This window comes from Eubalaena glacialis, chromosome 5 (genome assembly GCF_028564815.1).
Source record: "Eubalaena glacialis isolate mEubGla1 chromosome 5, mEubGla1.1.hap2.+ XY, whole genome shotgun sequence".
Classification (NCBI taxonomy): domain Eukaryota; kingdom Metazoa; phylum Chordata; class Mammalia; order Artiodactyla; family Balaenidae; genus Eubalaena; species Eubalaena glacialis.
The window spans coordinates 126,523,926-126,547,346 of record NC_083720.1 but is presented as its reverse complement, the minus strand read 5'-3'; the positions used below and the strand labels follow the sequence as shown (position 1 = coordinate 126,547,346).

Below are 23,421 nucleotides of genomic sequence, written 5' to 3'. Positions count from 1 at the left end.
AGTGAGCAGCAAGACCCTAGATAGAAAAGATTGACATTCTTATCCAAATCTTCATTCTTTCCAGCCATAAACTGGATCAAGTACTGAGGGACACAGTTCTATACCAACAAAGCTCCGTCTTGAAACCAAGATTATGCATTTCTTCTCTAGTTAAAAATAATTAATAAATCAACTTATTTCATGTAATAAAAGTGTCCACCATTCTTCCACTTTCTGACCCTTGCCCTAATTAATATGACACGACAAAAGATATCAGAGTTAACTTTATGAGAAGACACAGAACAAGGCCTGGATGAGGAGGATCTTGACATGGAATTACCACACCTGCTTTAGGATGCAAAAATGTAAAAAAATAATGGTTGTTTTCAGAGGTAACTTTTAAAACATCTTGATGGTAGATTCAAACATCTAGAACAGCAGTTCTTTAAGTGTGGCCAGGGGACCATATGAGATCCCTGGGAACCTTTCAAGGGGGTTCCTGAGTTCAAAACTATTTTTCACAGTAAAGCTAAAACATCATTTGCCTTTTTCACTCTTACTCTCTTTTGAGTGTACAGTGGAATTTTCCAGAAGCTACGTGATGTGTAATGACATGGTCATTCTGACAGCTAATGGAATGTGTGCTTGTGTATTCTGGTGTGTTCTACTTCTCCAGCAGAGGTTGAGGGTATGAAGAGGTACACTTCCAGAGATTAACTCAATTTGTTCTCAGTACTACTGTGCTCTTACTAGCTGCCGCTGGTTATTCCTGCTATAATCTCTGTAGCCTCATTACTGTTCAATAAATTCTTATTTTGAATCTCAAAGTTTTCCTTGCAACTTACACAGAAACACAAAAGGACTAGGTACCTTTTGTTAACTTGTTTCATGTAATATTCTTAAGTTTTCAAATAAAAACAAATTTTAATTTTAATTGAGACTCATTTAAACAATATTTTATCTCATTCTAAAAGAAAACTTTCTTATAATATACTTTTTCCTAATTTTTGTCTTAAATTGTTGTCTTAAAATGGGATTAGAAGACTAACATTCTCACCTACAACCACACTGTCTACACTTAAAAGTGCTGAAAAAAAATGAAACTGACATATCAGAGAGTCTTCTGACTCAAGGAAGGGAGGAATCTACTCCAAAGCAACTGGGTGAAATGATAAATAAGAAATGAGATTGTGATGAAAGCCATATTGCCCTCCACTTTGTAGATGTTAATAATTTATCTTATTGTATCTTATGCAATGGAACATTTTAAAAATAATATTTATGGTGCCAGTTACGTTGTAGTATCATTTTGAGACCAATCATTCTAAGTATAAAGAAAAAGGAACTGAATATTTTAAACTTAGACAGATAAACTCTTCAAAAGGCTAACATTCTTTATTAAGTTGTAATAATTGTTTTACATCCTATTATAATGTTTTTCAAACTAGAAATGACAAAGCACTAGAGTATCTCATAGGGTTGGTTTTCACACTGCATTTGTTGGAGAAGTACACATATTAGCTGAGAGAGTTTTACAGTGGGTAACACTGCTGGTGCCTTGGCAAAAATCAAGGCAGTGCCCCCAAACTGGGCTAGTAGTCACTGTATCCTTCACTTTCATGCATTACTGGGGGGTGGTGGGGGTGGGGGGGGCAGTTTCACTTCAGGATGTCCTTGATAAAGCAATAAAAATTATTAATTCTATTAAACCCCAACCTTGAGTACATATCATTGTACTAGACTCTGTGATGAAATAGGAACTATGAATAAAGCATCACGCACGATGGATGTCTTAAGGAAAAGTATCTGGGCCACAGATTGCATTGTAAGCTGAATTAGCCATCTGGTTCATAAAACCTGGTTCTTTTAACTTGAAAGAACTGCCAGACAAACTATGGTAATTCAGACTTGGTGACTTGGTAGACATTTTCTTGAAAATGACTGAAGTGAATCTTGTCAGTTCAAGGCAATTAACAGTTAAAAATTAGGATTTAGGAAAACTTGTACGCACAACCATGAGCTTTAGAGCTTCCCAAAAGTCATCAATGGTGATGTTAACAAATTTCAATGTGATTTATATACTAAAATGGTTTAACCTTTGAAAACATTTAAAAATCTCCAGATGCCAACATTTTTCAAATAACCAATGCATTATATTACAATAACATACATGGATAAAAAATCCATTATGGGAAGGAAGAAGAACTACAACCCTGCAGCCTGTGGAACAAAAACCACATTCACAGAAAGATAGACAAGATGAAAAGGCAGAGGGCTATATACCAGATGAAGGAACAAGATAAAACACCAGAAAAACAACTAAATGAAGTGGAGATAGGCAACCTTCCAGAAAAAGAATTCAGAATAATGATAGTGAAGATGATCCAGGACCTCCGAATAAGAATGGAGGCAAAGATCGAGAAGATGCAAGAAATGTTTAACAAAGACATAGAAGAATTAAAGAACAAACAAACAGAGATGAACAATACAATAATTGAAATGAAAACTACACTAGAAGGAATCAATAGCAGAATAACTGAGGCAGAAGCACGGATAAGTGACCTGGAAGACAGAATGGTGGAATTCACTGCTGTGGAACAGACTAAAGAAAAAAGAATGAAAAGAAATGAAGACAGCCTAAGAGACCTCTGGGACAACATTAAACGCAACAACATTCGCATTATAGGGGTCCCAGAAGGAGAAGAGAGAGAGTAAGGACCAGAGAAAATATATGAAGAGATTATAGTCGAAAACTACCTAACATGGGAAAGGAAATAGCCACCCAAGTCCAGGAAGCACAGAGAGTCCCATACAGGATAAACCCAAGGAGAAACACGCCGAGACACATAGTAATCAAATTGGCAAAAATTAAAGACAAAGAAAAATTATTGAAAGCAGCAAGGGAAAAATGACAAATAACATACAAGGGAACTCCCATAAGGTTAACAGCTGATTTCTCAGCAGAAACTCTACAAGCCAGAAGGGAGTGGCATGATATACTTAAAGTGATGAAAAGGAAGAACCTACAACCAAGATTACTCTACCCAGCAAGGATCTCATTCAGATTCAATGGAGAAATCAAAAACTTTACAGACAAGCAAAAGCTAAGAGAATTCAGCACCACCAAACCAGCTCTACAACAAATGCTAAACGAACTTCTCTAAGTGGGAAACACAAGAAAAGAGAAGGATCTACAAAAACAAACCCAAAACAATTAAGAAAATGGTTATAGGAACATACATATTGATAATTGCCTTGAACATGAATGTATTAAATGCTCCAACCAAAAGACAAAGGCTCGCAGAATGGATACAAAAACAAGACCCATACATATGCTGTCTACAAGAGACCCACTTCAGACCTAGGGACACATACACACTGAAAGTGAGGGGATGGAAAAAGATATTCCACGCAAATGGAAATCAAAAGAAAGGTGGAGTAGCAATACTCATATCAGATAAAATAGACTTTAAAATAAAGAACGTTACAAGAGACAAGGAAGGACACTACATAATGATCAAGGGATCAATCCAAGAAGAAGGTATAACAAATATAAATATATATGCACCCAACATAGGAGCACCTCAATACATAAGGCAACTGTTAACAGCTATAAAAGAGGAAATCAACAGTAACACAATAATAGTGGGGGACTTTAACACCACACTTACACCAATGGACAGATCATCCACAATGAAAATAAATAAGGAAACAGAAGCTTTAAATGACACAATAGACCAGATAGATTTAATTGATATTTATAGGACATTCCATCCAAAAACAGCAGATCACACTTTCTTCTCAAGTGCACATGGGACATTCTCCAGGATAGATCACATCTTGGGTCACAAATCAAGGCTCAGTAAACTTAAGAAAATTGAAATCATATCAAGCGTCTTTTCTGACGACAATGCTATGAGATTAGAAATGAATTACAGGGAAAAAAACGTAAAAAACACAAACACATGGAGGCTAAACAATACGTTACTAAATAACCAAGAGATCACTGAAGAAATCAAAGAGGAAATCAAAAAATACCTAGAGACAAATGACAATGAAAACACGACGATCCAAAACCTATGGGATGCAGCAAAAGCAGTTCTAAGAGGGAAGTTTATAGCTATACAAGCCTACCTCAAGAAACAAGAAAAATCTCAAGTAAACAATCTAACCTTACACCTAAAGGAACTAGAGAAAGAAGAACAAACAAAACCCAAAGTTAGCAGAAGGAAAGAAATCATAAAGATCAGAGCAGAAATAAATGAAACAGAAACAGAGAAAAGAATAGCAAAGATCAATAAAACTAAAAGCTGGTTCTTTGAGAAGATAAACAAAATTCATAAACCATTAGCCAGACTCATCAAGAAAAAGAGGGAGAGGACTCAAATCAATAAAATTAGAAATGAAAAAGGAGAAGTTACAACAGACACCACAGAAATACAAAGCATCCTAAGAGACTACTACAAGCAACTCTATGCCAATAAAATGGACAACCTGGAAGAACTGGACAAATTCTTAGAAAGGTATAACCTTCCAAGACTGAATAAGGAAGAAAGAGAAAATATGAACAGACCAATCACAAGTAATGAAATTGATACTGTGATTAAAAATCTTCCAACAAACAAAAGTCCAGGACCAGATGGCTTCACAGGTGAATTCTACCAAACATTTAGAGAAGAGCTAACACCCATCTTTCTCAAACTCTTCCAAAAAATTGCAGAGGAAGGAACACTCCCAAACTCATTCTATGAGGCCACCATCACCCTGATACCAAAACCAGACAAAGATACTACAAAAAAAGAAAATTACAGACCAATATCACTGATGAATATAGATGCAAAAATCCTCAACAAAATACTAGCAAACAGAATCCAACAACACATTAAAAGGATGATACACCATGATCAAGTGGGATTTATCCCAGGGATGCAAGGATTCTTCAATATACAGAAATCAATCAATGTGATACACCATATTAATAAATTGAAGAATAAAAACCATATGATCATCTCAATAGATGCAGAAAAAGCTTTTGACAAAATTCAACACCTATTTATGAGAAAAACTCTGCAGAAAGTGGGCATAGAGGGAACATACCTCAACATAATAAAGGCCATATACAACAAACCCACAGCAAACATCATTCTCAATGGTGAAAAACTGAAAGCATTTCCTCTAAGATCAGGAACGAGACAAGGATGTCCACTCTCACCATTATTATTCAACATAGTTTTGGAAGTCCTAGCCACGGCAATCAGAGAAGAAAAAGAAATAAAAGGAATACAAATTGGAAAAGAAGTAAAACTGTCACTGTTTGCAGATGACATTATACTATACATAGAGAATCCTAAAGATGCCACCAGAAAACTACTAGAGCTAATCAATGAATTTGGTAAAGTTGCAGGATACAAAATTAATGCACAGAAATCTCTTGCATTCCTATACACTAATGATGAAAAATCTGAAAGAGAAATTATGGAAACACTCCCATTTACCACTGCAACAAAAAGAATAAAATAACTAGGAATAAACCTACCTAGGGAAACAAAAGACCTGTATGCAGAAAACTATAAGACACTAATGAAAGAAATTAAAGATGATACCAACAGATGGAGAGATATACCATGTTCTTGGATTGGAAGAATCAATATTGTGAAAATGACTAAACTACCCAAAGCAATCTACAGATTCAATGCAATCCCTATCAAATTACCAGTGACATTTTTTATGGAACTAGAACAAATCATCTTAAAATTTGTATGGAGACACAAAAGACCCCGAATAGCCAAAGCAGTCTTGAGGGAAAAAAACGGAGCTGGAGGAATCAGACTCCCTGACTTCAGACTATACTACAAAGCTACAGTAATCAAGACAATATGGTACTGGCACAAAAACAGAAACGCAGATCAATGGAACAAGATAGAAAGCCCAGAGATAAACCCACGCACCTATGGTCAACCAATCTATGACAAAGGCGGGAAACATATACAATGGAGAAAAGACAGTCTCTTCAATAAGTGGTGCTGGGAAAACTGGACAGCTACATGTAAAAGAATGAAATTAGAACACTCCCTAACACCATACACAAAAATAAACTCAAAATGGATTAGAGACCTAAATGTAAGACCGGACACTACAAAACACTTAGAGGAAAACATAGGAAGAACACTCTTTGACATAAATCACAGCAAGATCTTTTTTGATCCACCTCCTAGAGTAATGGAAATAAAAACAAAAATAAACAAATGGGACCTAATGAAACTTCAAAGCTTTTGCACAGCAAAGGAAACCATAAACAAGACGAAAAGACAACCCTTTTTTTTGGGAGAATGGGAGAAAATATTTGCAAACGAATCAATGGACAAAGGATTAATCTCCAAAATATATAAACAGCTCATGCAGCTCAATATTAAAGAAACAAACAACCCAATCCAAAAATGGGCAGAAGACCTATATAGACATTTCTCCAAAGAAGACATACAGACGGCCAAGAAGCACATGAAAAGCTGCTCAACATCCCTAATTATTAGAGAAATGCAAATCAAAACTACAATGAGGTATCACCTCACACCAGTTAGAATGGGCATCATCAGAAAATCTACAAACAACAAATGCTGGAGAGGGTGTGGAGAAAAGGGAACTCTCTTGCACTGTTGGTGGGAATGTAAATTGATACAGCCACTATGGAGAACAGTATGGAGGTTCCTTAAAAAACTAAAAATAGAATTACCACATGATCCAGCAATCCCACTACTGGGCATATACCCAGAGAAAACCATAATTCTAAAAGACACATGCACCCCAATGTTCATTGCAGCACTATTTACAATAGCCAAGTCATGGAAAAACCTAAATGCCCATCGACAGACGAATGGATAAAGAAGCTGTGGTACCTATACACAATGGAATATTACTCAGCCATAAAAAGGAATGAAATTGGGTCATTTGTTGAGACGTGGATGGATCTAGAGACTGTCATACAGAGTGAAGTAAGTCAGAAGAGAAAAACAAATATCGTATATTAATGCACGTATGTGGAACCTAGAAAAATGGTACAGATGAACCGGTTTGCAGGGCAGAAGTTGAGACACAGATGTAGAGAACAAACGTATGGACACCAAGGGGGGAAAACCACGGTGGGGTGGGGATGGTGGTATGCTGAATTGGGCGATTGGGATTGACATGTATACACTGATGTGTATGAAATTGATGACTAATAAGAACCTGCAGTATAAAAAACAAACAAACAAACAACAAAAAAAGAACTAATACTAAACTTTCTTTGGGTTATTTGTATGGAAATATGTTAATATAAATGTTTCAGACATTACATGAAATTTCTAAAAATCTTATATGTTTTGGTATAATGTTATGTCATAATTCTAGTTATTACTTTAAAATTTATATCTCAGAGATAACTAAATTTCCTTGTCAATTGCATTATTATGAACTTTTATCAAATCTTTAACCGTGGTCATTTTTAAGTCTTTTGTCATTTACAGACAGTTCTGGGTGTACTCTGATGCTTTTGCAAAAATGTTCCTATAAAAGGGTTTCATCTTCAAGGAATTCATGGAAAAGACTCTGACAAGTACAGGTTTCTGGTAACTGACTATACTGCTGAACTGAATGAATAAGCATTTTCAGAACTCTAATGGAAAACTGATGAATTCATAAAAGTGCTAACAAAAGATCAAGATGAAAAAAAAAATTAATTACATGGGACTGAGTGAACTGATGAGGATGATTATAATTTTTGTGACTTTCTGTTTGAATAAAAAAAAAAAAAATCCCACCGGGACTCAGAGGCAAAAAATATACAAATCAATTTTCACTGCAAAGTAAAGGAGCTGTTACAGTGGAGGATTACTGGACTGAGTGTCAATATTATGACATAGTATGAGTGTGTTTCGTGTTTGGTAATCGCAATCATTGTTGCTTTTGTTGTGGTCATCCATTTACAATGCTTGGTGGCAGTTTATTTATCTCTTGTAAAAATAAAATACAGTGTGTGTGAAAAAAAAATCCATTATGAAGAGAATGGTCTCATACCATACACAAAAATAGACTCAAAATGGCTTAAATACTTAAATATAAGACATGACACCATAAAACTCCTAGAAGAGAGCATAGGCAAAACATTCTCTGACATAAATCATACCAATGTTTTCTTAGGTCAGTCTCCCAAGGCAATAGAAATAAAAGCAAAAATAAACTAATGGGACCTAATCAAACTTACAGGCTTCTGCACAGCAAAGGAAACCATAAACAAAATGAAAAGAGAACCTATGGACTGGGAGAAAATATTTGCAAATGATGCAACTGACAAGGGATTAATCTCCAAAATTTACAAACAGCTCGTGTGGCTCAATATCAAAAAAACCAAATAACCCAATCTAAAGATAGGCAGAAGACATAAATAGACATTTTCCAAAGAAGACATACAGATGGCCAACAGGAACATGAAAAGATGCTCAGCATTACTAATTATTAGAGAAACGCAAATCAAAACTGCAAGATACCACCTCACACCAGTCAGAATGGCCATCATTAAAAAGTCTACAAATAACAAATGTTAGAGAGGGTGTGGAGAAAAGGGAACCCTCCTGTACTGTTGGTGGGAATGTAAATTGGAGCAGCCACTATGGAAAACAGTATGGAGGTTCCTCAAAAAACTGAAAATAGAGTTGCCATATGATACAGCAATCCCACGCCTAGGCATATATCCAGACAAAACTATAATTCAAAAAGACACATGCACCCCTATATTCATAACAGCACTATTCACAATAGCCAAAACATGGAAACAACCTAAATGTCCATCGACAGAGGAATGGATAAAGAAGATGTGGTACATATATACAATGGAATACTACTCGGCCATAAAAAAGAACAAAATAATGCCCATTTGTGGCAACATGGATGGACCTAGAGATTGTCATATTAAGAGAAGTAAGTCAAAAAGAGAAAGACAAATACCATATGATATCACTTACATGTGGAATCTAAAATGTAATACAAATGAACTTATCTATGAAACAGAAACAGACTCAACCAGACAGAGAACAGACACGTGGTTGCCAAGCAGAGGGGGAAGGGATGGAGAGGAATTTGGGGTTAGCAGATGCAAACTACTATATATAGAATGGATAAATAACACGGTCCTACTGTATAGTACAGGGAATTATACTCAATATCCTGTGGTAAACTATAATGGAAAAGAATATTAAAACAGAATGTATATATATGTATAACTGAATCACTTTGCCGTACGGCAGAAATTAACACAACATTGTAAATGAACTATACTTCAATTTAAAAAAATAAAAATCCATTACGAGTGCAAGATATACCAATAGATTTTAATGCAACAGAGTATAAACAGCCCATCAAAATGGTTTTAGACTCCACATTGCAACTAACCTTTAAGAAACTACCACTTGTTAAGTTCTAGTGCAGTACCAAAAAAAAACCCACAGTTACCTGAAAAGGCTATTAAAATACTCCTCTCTTTTCCAACTATGTATCTGTGTGAGGCCAGAATTTCTTCATATATTTCAACAAAAACAATATATTGCAAATTAATTGAAAGCAGAAGAAAATGAGAATCCAGCTGTCTACTAATAAGCAAGACATTAGACATGTAAAACAATCATTATTCTCACTAAATTTTTTTATTCTATAAATATATTTACTTTTAATAAAATTACATATTAACATGTCATGGGTTTAGTATTGTGAGTTGAAATGAATAAATAAAGATTTAAACCTCTGCTTTAATATTTACCCTCAAACAAAAGCACTTTAGGGTCCGCAATAATTTTTAAGAATATAAAGCAGTTGAGTCCAAAAAATTTTGAGAATCACTCATCGAGAAAATAGAATTCACTTATTTCTTTATATCCATTAATGCTACAAATAGTGTTAATGATAAAACACATCTTCTAACATAGTTTTTCATTTCTGTGCAAATTTTCTCATGAAGAGACAGCTATCCGTACCTCCCAGTTCCTACAATAACAATTTTATGACCCCAGTCAAAGTAAACCCTAACCCACCTGACAGCGCCTCAGAGGTGAAGCAGTAATTACCAGGCACGTTTCCCTCTGCACATTCCTTGAGAGGTTAAAGGCTGGTCTGTCTATGATTAGTGTCAGTAAAACCATGTCCTCTGGCAATATTGACAGGTAACATAAAAGCCTTCTTCTACAGCAAGTGATTTTACCTCAGAAAAAATAATGGGCTCTGAGAAAGGTTTATTGAAAAGACCCCTGAGTAACACATTTACAACCAGAGTGAATATACTATCTCCTTACAAAATCAAAAATATTTTAAACAGCTCAACAAAGTAAGTTACTGTCTAAAAGTAGAAGAGGGTGTAAATATCTAAGAACCTAAATGTGTAAGTCAAGCAGTTTGAATTTAAAAAATTTTTAATTTCCAAACTTTTCTATCTAATGTTGAAGGTTCTATTAGCAAGTCACTAAATTACTTTTTAAATTAGCTTCATGATCTCATTTTTAAAATAGAAGGATTAACTTTAAAAGTACAGGATAGCTGAACACATTTTTTTAGACAAGAGTTAGGAATATCTTAACTAAAGGGCTTAAGAGGTTTGTGACTGATAAGTAAATACCATATACTTCTCAAATTTCTTTCTCTGGCAGACCGAACTGATGATGATGTAATGAAGCATTGATTCATAAACTGAGTATTACTTCTCAGCTGTTTGTAGTCAAATACTTAAAAAGCTGTCATAGTATCACTAGATTTTCAAAAGAATAAGTTTCTTCTTTTTAAAAAAAATAACTCATTTCTAAACATTGGCAAGTGTTAACTGAAATATTTTTCAAATAATTTTCATGCATTTCCAAAGTACACTTTCTAAAACAATTTCATCTCTACTGTCATGCATTTTTAGAGACAGCCAAACCCCACATTTCTTTCTACTCTGAAAGTCCTCTAACATGCAGAAATACTGAGAAAACTGGTGCTGGATCTCCACAAAGAGCTCTCCTCAAACAGACCTGCACAGGAAGATGCAAGAGTGGCTCTCCTTCTTGTGACCTAGAAGTCTGCAGACAGAAGCACAACCAGAAGTTAACAGATTAAAGTTTACATCAGCACAGTTACCTGATACCTTTGTAGCCAGATGTATATTTTGTGTATCTGACACTAGATAGGATCACTTTTTTTTTTTTTTTTTTTTTTTATTTATTTATTTTTGGCTGTGTTGGGTCTTCGTTTCTGTGCGAGGGCTTTCTCTAGTTGCGGCGAGCGGGGGCCACTCTTCATCGCGGTGCGCGGGCCTCTCACTGTCGCGGCCTCTCTTGTTGCGGAACACAGGCTCCAGACGCGCAGGCTCAGTAGTTGTGGCTCACGGGCCCAGTTGCTCCGCGGCATGTGGGATCTTCCCAGACCAGGGCTTGAACCCGTGTCCCCTGCATTGGCAGGCAGATTCTCAACCACTGCGCCACCAGGGAAGCCCAGGATCACTTTTTAACATACCCCTCTTTTATATGACAAAATTATTTTCAGTAATAATAATGAAATAAAATGAATAATGATAGTGGCCAGAAAAAATGCAGACACTGAAAGGTCTCTTGTATTTAACTCCATATGAATAATCACACCGTTTTTTAAGTAAAATAAATGTTAAAGTATACAAAAGGAAAAAGTACTGGATTCATGAATTTGATTATGTTAATTTTTTTAAAAAAGAAACTAACATATCTACATATTGGTTTGTTATAGTAATGGATAATAATATTTGCTAATTTGAGCCTTAACTTATAAAAATGTCAAGAACCTTGTCAAAATTGATCTTCTTTGCATGTATATGCTCTATAAAGAATATAGCCAGATTTGTCAATCTACCCTTGAATAATTGATGGAAAAACACCTTTTATTAATTTTAATTTAGAAATGTTCTCTCAAATGAAGCCAAAGATATACAGTATTTTGGGAAGGTATTAGATAAAAAGATAAGTTTGCCAGAGATTCATAAAAATTCCTCTGCACATTAAATTCCAAAAAAAAGCAGTAGTATCCATGTCCGTTTCCTTGAGATCCATTCAAACTGCTTACAAATGCCCCTGGGTTCAAAAATTTTCCACTTCTCACGTATTTCTTCTGCAAAATCAGAGAAAATGGCTGAATGATAGTGAACACAGATATATGATCCATTGCTTTAGAACAAGTCTCCAGTTCTTGGTGAAAATGGTTGGTATATTCAACACTGTTATTTTGATTTCTTCAGGCAATGTAAGATCAGCATCTCCTGTTGTTTCTCCTGGCACTCTTCTGCAAATTTTTATTCTTTTCTTTTTTTTTTTCTATGTAAATGTCCATTTCCTTACAGTTTGTTTTTGAAAAATAGCCTTCAAAATTTCTGTGCACTTATCTTCAAAGACGAGTTTTAAAAGCTTGGAATTTCACTGTACATTGCTCAAAGCATATATATTTGTATCTGATTAACCTCATCTAAAATTCTACACTAAGGAGAGGAAAAAAAAAAAAAAAGATAATTCAGAAGAGAAAACCCACACTAGCAGAGAACAAAATCTGAGCTGATTCACACATGTCCACATTTGCTTTGGCTCACACAGGACTTCAAAGTTGAGATTAGCTTTTCAAAATTTAGCTTTATGGTGCCCTAGCTTCATAATGAGCATTCCTTTTGTCTAGGAAAGACTTTCTGCAGCTTTTTCCAATGATGAGGTGAGATTAAAAAGAATGAATAAAATTCTTCCAAACTTCCAGAAAATGTCACACATGAAGAAATGTTTCCAAAAGAGCAAATTCTGCAAGGTTCAAAGAATGATTTTCAGGAGGCAGAAAAAAAATATAGGATTAATCTCTTTGATTTTTGTATGAACTCCACTGTGAATACTGGCCACATATGCAGTACTCCTATAGAGTTGACCACAACAGAGGTTTATAAAACAACAATCCTGTTGTTTCAAGATATCTTCTGTGAGTACAGAGGCAGTCTTTCCAAAAATAAAAGAATGACTTCTTTATTTCAATTGTACCACCTTCTCTACAGACATATATGATTAAGTCACACAGTTGATCTCTGTATGAAGCATCTGGAGTGCAATCAAAAATATTTCCAAGGTACTTTGGGGTTTTTTAATATCTGCCACTACTAAAGCATATCACTGATGTCATGTTTTACTTTGATTCTTTAGTTTTAAAACAACTATCAAGTAAAAAAAAGAATAAATTTCAACTCTAAAGATATTAAAATTAGTAAAATATTTCATATATGAACCCAAATATGCACTTACCAAGCAAAATATTGCATATTAACACATCACAGTTAACACTTTTCTCTATTTCAAGTTTTTTTAAATAACGACTTAAGTTTTTTAGAGCAGTTTAGGGTTCATAGCAAAAGTGAGCAGAAGGTACGAAGACTACCCCCTGACCCTACACATGAATATCCACCCCCATCATCCACACCCCCTGACCCTACACATGAATATCCACCCCCATCATCCACACCCCCTGACCCTACACATGAATATCCACCCCCATCATCCACACCCCCTGACCCTACACATGAATATCCACCCCCATCATCCACATCCCCTGACCCTACACATGAATATCCACCCCCATCATCAACATCCCCCACCACAGTGGTACATTTGTTACAATCGATGAACCTATACTGACACCTCATAATCACCCTAAGTCCATAGTTTACCTTAGGGTTCACTCACAGTGTTGCACATTCTATGAGTTTGGACAAATGTATAATAGCATGTATCCATCATTATGGTATTAGAGTAGTTTCACTGTCCTAAAAATCCTCTTTGCTCTACCTATTCATCACTCCCTCCTCCTCCCAACCCTTGGCAACTACTGATCTTTTAACTGTCTCCGTAGTTTTGTCTTTTCCAGAATATCACATACTTGGAATCATTTACAGGTTGGCTTCTTTCACTTAGTGATATGCATTTAAGGTTCCTCCATGTCTCTTCATGGCTTGAGAGCTCATCTCTTTTCAGTGCTGAATAATATTCTATTGTGTGGATATACCACAGTTTATTTATTACTTTATCTACTTAAGGACATCTTGGTTGCTTCCAAGTTTTAGCAATTAGAAATAAAGCTGCTATAAACATTTCAAAAACTTGCACATTTATGTGCAAGTTTTTGTGTGGACATAAGTTTTCAACTTCTTTGGGTAAATACTGAGCAGCTTGATTGCTGGATCATATGGTAAGAGTATGCTTAGTTTTATAAGAAACTACTAAACTATCTTCCAAAGTGACTGACTGTACCATTGTACACTCCCATCAGCAATGAATGAGAGTTCCTGTTGCTCCACATCCTCACCAGCATTTGGAATTGTCAGTGTTCCAAAGTCTGTCCATTCTTATAGATGGTAGTGTTATCTCATTGTTGTTTTAATTTGTATTTCCCTGATGACATACGATGTGGAGTATCTTTTCACATGCTTATTTGCTATCTGTATCTCTTCTTTGGTGAGATGTCTGTTAAATGTTTGACCCATTTTTTAATTGGGTTATCTGTTTTCTTATTGTTGAGTTTTAAGAGTTCTTTACGTATTTTGTTTAACAGATGTGTCTCTTGCAAATATTTTCTCCCATCCATGACTTGTCTTCTCATTCTCTTGACATTGTCTTTGGCAAAGCAGAAGTCTTTAACTTTAATAAAATCCAGCTTATCAATTATTTCTTTCCATTTTAAATTTTAAACATAAAAATAAGAACTCCAAGAGGTCACAATGAAGTAACTCATGTTGAGTTTCTTCTTTTTTGTAACTACTGTGCTACTGTTTCTACTTTTAAATGCAAGAATATGTAATAAGACAGGGACTAGGGACATGAACTATGCCCAAAACAAGTTTAAACAATTCCAAACTGTTATGAACGTACTTTCAAAATGACTGTATGAAGCTAAGTCACCATGAGCCAGGGGACAACCATATAAAAGTTCTCTAAATTCACTTCCATGTAGAATATAATATTTATTAGAGGGTTAATAATAAAAATATGCTACCTTAAAGCCTACATATATGGTGTTAAAACTCAAGTACAATTGCACACATGGGTAAAACAGACCAACAAAAGATTTTGGGGGGAGGAATATTTTATCACTGACGTTGCATAGAATTGCCAGAACATACTACTAATAAAAAAGAGGCCACCTGTAGTCTACACACAATGCAACCACTTGCTGCCTATACCCAATGCTAACTGCTCCCATAGCCCACTCTGGGTAAGACACTGCCTGTAGCCATTTTGGAAATGTTTAACTTTGACAGGGAGAAAGATAAAAGAAAGGTGTACTGAGTTGAACAGTGTTTCCTCTAAATACATGTCATTCAGAAACTCAGAATGTGACCTTATTTGGAAATACGGTCTTTGCACATGCAGTTAGTTAAGTTAAAATGAGGTCATACCAAATTAGGGTGGGCCCTAATCCAGTGGCTAGTATCCTTATAAGAAAAGCAGAGGGGCTTCCCTGGTGGTGCAGTGGTTAAGAATCTGCCTGTCAATGCAGGGGACACGGTGCAATCGCTGGTCGGGGAAGATCCTACATGCCATGGAGTAACTAAACCCGTGAGCCACAACTACTGAGCCTGCGCTCTAGAGCCTGCGAGCCACAACTACTGAAGCCCGCGCGCCTAGAGCCCGTGCTCCGCAACAAGAGAAGCCACAGCAATGAGAAGCCCACGCACTACAACGAAGAGTAGCCCCCGCTCGCCGCAGCTAGAGAAAAGCCCGCGCGCAGCAACGAAGACCCAATGCAGCCAAATATAAATAAATTAAATTAAATTACCAAAAAAAAAGGAATGATTGATTTATTGATCTGAAGGGGTGATAATGAGATACAGCTAATTGAGAAAAGAAAAGAAAAGAAAAGCAGAGACACACACAGGGAAAAGGCCACATGACGACAGAGGCAGAGACTGGAGTGATGCATCCACAAGCCAAGAAATGCCAAGATTAGCAGTAACTACCAGAAGCTGGAGGAGACAAGGAAGGATCCTTCCCTGAAAACTTCAGAAGGAACGTGGCCCTACCAAAACCTTGACTTTGGACTTCCAGCCTTCAAAATTGTGAGAAAGTAAATTATTTTTATCTTAAGCTACTCTATTTGTTATGGCTGTCCTAGGAAACCTGGGAAATACAGAAGGAAACACACTTCACAATCTCTGTGGACCCTCAGTATTGATCAAAAGTACAGAAGTGGTCAGAAATACACCTTGGTTATTCTGAATTCCATATTTTTTGGCTGTGTGCTTTTAAGGTCTTTAGCGAGCCAAGAGTAGCACTTTGAAAGAGGAAGTGGCACTGGGACCTCTTTCTGCCCTGTGCATAGTGCAAAGATGAAACTGGGAACTCAAGAAACAAAGAACAAAGTGAAATTTTTAAAAAACAAAACAGTAAAGGAAATCTCCATTATTTTTCTAATTGTAATAGCTAGAGGCAATCTTTTACCTCTTCTGGCTTGGGAACTGTGCAATATAATTTCTGATTGTGGAATACATATGATTACATTTTTTTCTTTCCCTACAGTAATTTAATTGGAGAATCTTGATGCCAGGTCAAATATAAACAGCAACTACCTTCTCTTGCTTTCAGCAAAAAGATTTATCTTATATAGGGAATACTTGGGAGAGTCTTACAAAGTAAGTTGTGCTAAAGTGAAATATCAACTAAGTGATTTCCTAGTTTTCCAGAAAGGTAAACCGTAATAGTCATTCCAAAATATTTATTATGCCTTTAACACACATACTACCTAGGCAATTCAATACAATCAATTAGTAGAATACAAATATTCAATTAGAGCAGAAAATGGCAAAAACAGTCATGGGGAAGATTTTCTTTTTTATTCCATTTACCCAGAGTAGCCTCTCCCACTACCATTTATACACAAAACTTTCTTTTTTGTTAAAAAATCAAGTTGGTTTCCTAAACTGATAAAGCCAACTCTCCCAGACTCACATTCTAAGGTCCCTCTTGAAATAACTTGCTTGACAGACTTTATAATATCCCAACACTTGCTTTTATTTTTTAATTTATTTATTTTTGAAGTACTCATTAATTATCTCCCCTCATACTTAAACCATTTGCTCCGAAGTTACTCCTTTTAACAACACGAACAAGAATCTCAGTCATCAAGATATTCTTTCCCGTCCAAAAGAAATAGAGTCAGCACTTTCCCTTCCCCACAGCACCTGCATTCTTTTTATGACCCAGTACATCTCTGCCTGCGTGGGCTGCAACCAAAATCTGTAACTTCCCCAAGGCGTTCTGTCAGAGACTGTGCTGTCGTCTTCTGACGTGCCCAGTAAACAAAATATTAAAACGCATATGTCTAACGTCGATGGAAGACAGGCAAGAAAGATATAAACCTAGCAATATGGATTTCAATGAGATACTTAAAAAATAGAAATATTTTTGCATAAAGCAAGCTCAGGATAACAATGAAACCATCAGGAAACATGAGCAGTGGAGAGCAGATAGGGAGAGGCTGGTGATGAGGGAAAAATTCCCCTCTGACACAGTACCGAGTGTTAGCGAACATGGGAGCATACAGAGTAAAGGTGAAATACAAACACTTCGGAAAACAATTTAGCATTCTCTGTAAAAGCTGAACCCATGCATACCCTATGATCCAGCAATCGCACTCCAGCAGGAATGCTGTTGGGGGCATATGTGCTCCGAGTGTCATACGATAAAGTTCATAGCAGCATTATCCAGGAAAGCCAAAACTGGAAACTACCCAAATTCAACAGCAGAATGTGTAACACAATGAAATAGTACAAAGCAATGTAAGTAAACAAACTACAGCTACACACCACAACATATCTAAATGTCACAAATATAATGTTGAACCAAATTAGCCAGTCATAAAAGAATACAAACTATGTGGTTCTAGGTACATAAAATTTAAAAACAGGCAAAAATAAATTACAGTGTTAGAAGTCAGGACAGTGGATCTTCGGCAAGGAAAGGGGGCAGTGATTGGGGAAGCTCGCAAAGAGTGGGGAAGCTCTGAGGTGCTAGTAATGCTCCTGTTTCTGGATCAGGATGACAGTTACATGAGTGTTCATTTTCTGATCATTCGTTAAGTGTTCCAATTATGTTCTGGTTTTTTTCCCTTGTGTGTTATACTACACAATAAATAAAAAATAAAAAGAAATCCCAGTCTGACACATACCCACCACATAAAGGCTGGAAAGAAATCAGACTAAGAGATTCCTGCCAGGAAACAGATAATGACGGCACATGGCAGTCAAATTTCTTGCTTGCTGAAACACTGGCAAGTCTGAAAACATTAAGAAATTCGGGACTGCCAAGAAACTGAATTCCCTGGAAGAACTACTCTGGATGGAAACAAAGGTGAATTAGGCATCAGCTCTCTTACCAAATTTGGCAATAATCTATACTTTTAATCTAAATTTCAAAAGCAAACATTGATTCCTGAAACTTGCAAAACAGCTCAAATGTTTAAAGCATCCTGGTTTCCTCTTTTGAGCAATCATGGAAGTGTAGGGAGGCACAAGAGATCATTCAATCCAACCTCTACCATCCCAGTCAAATGGACAAATAGACATAAACACTCTTTAAAGTTCCCACTGCAAATGAATTCTGAGATGTTCCTCAGTTACCTGTTCTAGAATAAACAACCCTGACTAGGGCATAGCCTCTCCTGAGAGTAACCTTGATCTTATATGCTCCACTTCAAGCTCTCGTCCTGCCCCACACCTAAATGAAAAAATACCATAAATAACAAACTAAAGAATCAGCTCGCCTTCAAGTTAAATTATCTTATTCCTTTATCCTTTCCTCCTCTAATCACCTTCACAGCTCTCTTCTGAACCTTCTAAGGAGCAAAAGACGAAACTGATTAAAGTGTTATTGTAAGGCTTTAACAGGCTAAATAAAATAGTACCTTAAGACTCCTACATGAACAGAATTATTGTTCAGATAACATTTTAGAAATAAGATAATTTCAAAAACCATAGCAGAGAAAGATACTTAGTTTCGGACCCAAGCCTTACCTCACACTTTAAAGTACTGCTCAAATATGAGGATTTAATTAGCATGTGTACAAGCAGGGTAGGCAGAAGGCTCAGAAAACAATTTCAAACCTACCACACACCTGTAACAGCTTGCAAAACATCACCAAACTAGCCTAAAATGACATAATCAGAAATCAATAGTTCTTTCTAAGTGAAGATATTCTGACTCTCAGATAAAGAGATGCACACTTTTCAACCTCAGTTGGGCCCTAGGTGCTGCCTCACAATCCTACCGTGGTGCCTGAGCCCTCTCCAGCCCTTTCTCAAGTCTTCACCTTCCTCAAGTGTCTAACTTGGCCCCCGTTACTCTCAGCAGACAACGTTACATCCTAGATCCCAGGAGAGAAAAGCACTGTCTGACCAGAATTCTCCAAACCTTCTTTCTCAGGTTCACCTTCCCCCTTTAAACTCCACTGAAAGAGAGTTTAAAATTCCAACAGAAAGAAAATATACCTCAAGGGGTCCTAGACATCTTCCAAAGTACCTCCATCCTTAAGCTCCATTTTTTCCTCTCTATATGTTATTTTATCTTTTACCCCTATGACAACAAAACCAGAGCCCTCATCCCCAAGTGAATCCACCCACCAGTGCGCTGATGCCATCCTCCCTACCTTATCCTACACACCTTGCCCTCTCTCAACTATCTCTAGTTGAGATGGAGATACTATCAGTCTTTCCCTGTCTACTGGCCCTTTCCCATCAGGATTCTGTTGCTTTTTATTCCCTTAATGGTGTCCTTTTTTATGTTGAAACAATTTCAAACTTACAGAAAAGTTGCAATGATAGTACAAAGAACTCCTAAACACCCTTCACCCAGAGACCCCATTCAACTTTTGTCAGTTGCCCCAATGACACCATTCAGAGCAAAAAAGATCAGGCACTGCACCCAGCTGTTACATCTCTCTAGTCTCTTTCAATGTGGAAGAGTTCCTCAGTCTTTCCTTGACATTTTTGAGGATTACAGTAGATTGAAGTAGATTTGAAGATCTGTGCTAACGGAGCTCAATTTGGGATAGTCCAGTGCTTTCTCATGATTAGATCCTGGTTATCTGCTTTGACAGGACTATCAAGGAAGTGATGCTATATTCTTCTTCTTGCAGCTTGTCAGGGGGCACCGCCACTTAATCAAGATGGTACCTGCTAGGTTCCTCCACTATATTTTTTTCTCCATTACAAGTAATAAATATGTTGTTAAAAGGTGCTTTGAGGCTATATAAAGATCCCATATTTCATGCCACTATACCCTCTAGTTTAGCATCCATTCCTATTTCTTGCCTCAATTATTTATAACTATGTTAGCTATCAAATAATTATTATTCAGTTCTATTATCCCTTCTATATTTATTAATTAATTGGCATTCCATTTTAAGGAATAACTTCCCTTTCTCTCATTTATTGAATGATATTAAATAATACTTATGCATGTAGTTATTTGTATCAGTGTGCACTCAAGGCTTTTTATTATGTTCAATGGGTTATAATATTTTACTACCACTCTTTATTTTCATGCTCAAATTCCCTCTGTGCCCTTTTGACCTATTCCATCATTCTTTTTTGAAGATTTTTTTTTTTTTTGTGGACCATTTTTTTAAAGTCTTTATTGAATTTGTTACAATATTGCTTCTGTTTTATGTTTTGGTTTTTTGGCCGTGAGGCATGTGGGATCTTAGCTCCCCAACCAGGGATTGAACCCACACCCCCTGCATTGGAAGACGAAGTCTTAACCACTGGACCACCAGGGAAGTCCCTGTCCCATCATTCTTGAGTACCTTCTAACTTTCCAGTGCAGCAAGCTATTCTAGGCTTCAGCCTCCAAATCAGTCATTTCTCCAAAGAGCCCTGATTCCTTTTAGTAGAGTGTTATTTAAAAACCAAGATTTGGAGACTAGCTCCATTCACTGCTAACAGAGTGCCGCTGTTCCCAGGACCTCTGAGAAGGCCTGGAAAGAGCTAGGAAATGTGTGTATGTGTGTGTGTGGGTCTATAAACACATACACACATGCATTTACATCTATATTTATTTCTATATCTATCTACATATACTGAAAGTCACGAGTCCACACTATCAGTTGCAATTCCAATCCATTCCAGCTTTTCCCCTCTACACATATACTACCTTTCTCCATCCGTGAAAAACCTGGCTCTCTAAAATATATACACTTATTTGCACAGTATGTAGTCAACCTTCTGACCCCAACTGGCCATCATCACCACCTGGCTCAAGTGTGGTTCCCATGAAACATGTTTAAAGAGCTGCCAGTACTCACTGTCTCTACTTCCCCCCTTCAGTCACTCTCTGACCACTGCAATCTGATCTCCATTCTGGTCGAAGTCACCAGTCATCTCCTTATTGCCAAATCTGAAGGATCTTTCTCACTCCTTTTCTCACCTGAGCTCCCTACAGCATTTGACACTCTCTGAACATTCTCCACTTCTTCAAATACTCTCTTCCTCTGTGAGTCCCCACTCTAACTGGTTTTTCTTCTACCTCTTTGGCCATTCCTTCTTGGATCCCTCTGTGGCTTTCTCGTCTCCTCCCATGCTTAATTACTACAATTCCCAGGGGTTCTGTTCTAGCCCTCCTGTTCATGCAACCCTTCCATGGCTACAATTATCTATATTCTGTTGATTTACACATTTATATCTTTAACCCAGATCTAATTCTTAAACTCTTGACTCATATAATGAAATGCTCATCAAATATTATTTTGAGGGTATCTCTCAATCACTCACACAAAACACGTCTAACACAGAAATAATTTTCATCCTATCTCATCCCCCAAACCCGCTCTTCTTTATGAGTACTTCAACGCAAAGAACAGAATTGCCACTTGTTCAGTGGCCCAAACCAGCAAATTAAGAATCATTTCTAACTCATCCTTCTCCCCTATCCCTACACATCATCAAGCCTGGTGGTTTTACCTCCAAAATCTCTCTCAAATCTATCTCCTCAGCAATTCCACAGACCAAGCAATCATCATCTTGTGCCTGAATTACCACCATAGTCTTCTGACTGGCCTCCCACTCCTGTCATTCTTCCAATTTGATCTACACAATCTTTGTAGAACAAATATGATCACTGCTCTCTCCTTAAAACCCTTCGAAGAAGCCCCGCTGTCCTCAGGACAGTCTAGTTCCTTCACATGGCTCACTAGGCTCTGTGGGATCTTGCCCTAGCCTACCTTTACAACATCCCGGTTCTACTTCAAACTCAAACACAGCCACACTGAAATTTCTTTCACCTCTGCAAACACACAATACTCCTTTGAGTCCCTGGGCCTGACATACTGTTGTCCCTCTGCCTCTTTGCTACATTTCGTGGTCAAATTCTACTTAACCCCCAGGAGACAGCTATCACCTTCCCTGGGAATCTTCCCAGGATGCCCCTGTTCCGTACTCACACAGTGCTCTATATTTCTCTAGAGTGCTTATCACACTTTACTGCAATTGCTTGTTTAATTGTTTAATTTCCCAGCTGAATTATTAATTTTACTAAGATCTCAGAAAGAAACGGACAGGGTGTCTTATTCACTGCTCTATCACCAGAGCCTAGCAAAATGGTGGAAACGCAGTAGATGCTCCTTAAGTATTTAGTGAATGAATGAGCTTCAAAAATAACAAACTCTACAACAGCCACAGCCAAAGGGTGCATTTCACAGACATGCATTAACACAAGGAGTGGAGCAATCCATCTTCCTTCACTCCTGCTGCTGATCAATTCCAAGAGTGGCATCTTTATATGTAATAGACAATAATGCAACCATATTAGCCTGAATTGAAACAGAATTGTTTCCCACAAACAAAACAACACAGAAGTTCCTCTTCTTTCTCTTTGATAAGTTGGAATGACTCATTCTTTTTCACCCTTTCATGAAGATGACTCACAAGAAACTTAATATGTGAGAGAGCACACGTCTTCTGCCAAGAGAGTTAGAATGAGAGGGAAAGTCTTGGCTCTTTAAACAGCTCTAGGACATTCTCCCTGTGTATACTATGGACACACATACACTCACAGTGCCCCAGAAAATATAGAGCATAATTAAACAAAGGAAAAACAGAAAATGAGTTCCTGAAGGGTATAGCTCCAAACTGAGCATGGTGTCTGGCCCACAGAAGAGGTAATACCAAATGGAAGTTGACACCAGAGTACAACCACAGCCAATTGCAAACACCAAAGGTTGATGTAAGGGGAAAGAGGAAATCTCCGAAAGGAATTGATTAAGTAAGTACTATACACTATCATAAGCCAGGTTCAAGTTACCTCATCTTTACTGTCCCATTATACATACACAGAAATGGCATTTGAAGGACTAAATAAGCAGCCAAACTGCAGTTCTTTCCAATCCTTAGTGCTGTATCCCAAACTCGGC

At 36.9% G+C, this 23,421-nt stretch overlaps 1 protein-coding gene across 2 annotated transcripts in view; it reads right to left on the bottom strand.

The window, feature by feature from the left end:
* Positions 1-23,421, bottom strand: part of MANBA (mannosidase beta) — a 139,177-nt gene that overhangs the window by 88,003 nt on the left and 27,753 nt on the right. The window lies entirely within an intron of this gene.